This window comes from Myxine glutinosa, chromosome 7 (genome assembly GCF_964187855.1).
Source record: "Myxine glutinosa chromosome 7, kmMyxGlut1.1, whole genome shotgun sequence".
Lineage (NCBI taxonomy): Eukaryota > Metazoa > Chordata > Myxini > Myxiniformes > Myxinidae > Myxine > Myxine glutinosa.
In genome coordinates this window covers 108,445,014-108,447,002 of record NC_136267.1, presented here as the reverse complement: position 1 = coordinate 108,447,002, position 1,989 = coordinate 108,445,014, and positions in this window count along the sequence as shown.

Below are 1,989 nucleotides of genomic sequence, written 5' to 3'. Positions count from 1 at the left end.
ACATAGTCATGCCAGTGTGACGCCACACTTGTTGCTCTTTTGTTGTACACTGATCTTTAAATGTGATTTAAAAAAAATTTTTGCCGGTATAGTATGGTTGCCATACCCAAGAGAGAATCCTTCTGTTGGAATCATTGTAATTGCTTTAGCCAATATTGTGCTCGGCACGATGACATTTATCAACATTCCGAGGATGAACAAATCAGCAATTTTGCGCTCTCGATGTGGTACTTAAGTAATGTATTCTGGCGTAATTTTCATTCTTGTTAGTTATGAAAACGTTCGAGAATAAAAGGTATGCCTTTTAAATGCTTATGACTTCACCCTAAAGTAATTTTTAAGCAGATCATTTTGTACACACTTGAATGGGCAGTCATTTTTTCCCTGTGCCATCCCTACATACGGCGCAAACTAAAAGCAGTGAATTATACATCACTTCGATGCTTTTTGAGCAGTCTTGGTGTTATTTTAAAATGTTTCAGCTTCATGACATTCTTAACAACAGGGAGAGTTGCTTTGCAAAACATGTCCCATACTGGTCCCAATGAATGTTCATGTTCCAAGCACCCAGCAATTGTGAGCCATATACAGTAGGCCAAATTGTTTTAGGTATGCAAAGCAACAGAATGAGTTGCAGTTTCTGTAAATTATCATAATAAAGCCATGTACAAAGTTTCAGTTCAATATCTTAAAGGGGAAGGGGAAAAAGTCTGGAAAAAGGACCCACGTATAATATGTAATATTTTCGAAGTCCAAAAAGGGTGTATCTCCAAGAAAAATTGGTTAAACACCCCAAAACTCGGATTTTTTTTTTTTACAACTTATCATAACAACGCCATGTACCAGGTTTCAGTTGAATATGCTAATGGGGATGGGAAAAAAAGTCTGGACACCACAGGTGGGATGGAAACATATCGTCCCCTACAGTGAAACCGGTAGGGGAATAATAAAGGGTATGTGTCACGGAATAGGTCACTTTTGAAGGATTTGTAGCACACAACAAATCATTTTTTTCCTTTGAGTAACGTTCAAAAGCATTGCATTAAGATTTCCGTGAAAAAACTAACATTGAGTTTCAACATAATGGCAGATTTTCCGAAGACTCCACATATGAACTGATCCTCCGGAGAGAGCGAGCTATCAACATCTGACGAACTCTTTGGAGAAAGCAAAGACAATAAAAATACCCTTGACATATCAAATTGTTTCATTAAAACTCAGCTAGAGCAATTCCAGCTTTGAGGATTGCCCATGGAACATCAGTGTGGTTTGGAGCTAAAGCCAGAAGTTATGAAAATTGGTACCGCAGACTGCTAGTGAAATTATCACCCGATACATGTTGAGTTTATAATTACAAATGTCAGTCTGACTTTGATTCGTTTTTTTTTAATAATTAGGAACTCGGTTTTCATTTGTGTTGGACATGTATTATGACCTGTTGCTCAAAATAATAACTGGCTTGACCACATGAGAATGGTACAAGTTTTCTGATTTGTAAATTAATTGTAATGAAATGAATACAAACGTTTAATCTATAATGATAAATAACGAAGACCAATGGTGGTACACATGATGGAGCCTGGTGTTGGCTTAGCGGTTAGGGTGCCGGCTTGGGATCCTAGGATCCTGGGTTCGAATCCCGGTCGATCGCTGAATTAACGCCAGGGGGGTTGACTCAGCCTGTCATCCTTCCGAGGTCGGCACATTGAGTACCAGCTTGCTGGGATGAATGATCCCCGTGTGTACCCCGGGTTAGAATAGGTACACCGTATCCCTGCGCATCGTAATAGCGTGACCAAGGGTTGGCGTCAGGAAGGGCATCCGGCCATAAAAACATTGCCTCAAACAGGGAACCATGATTGTCATGGGGCCCGCGAGGCTAACCCCCGCTCTAGCGGGGAAAATTGCCTTAAAACGATCATTCATTCATTCATTCAATGGTGGTACACAATAACACGAGCATGCAGGAGCAGGCCCAAGTGGGGGAAT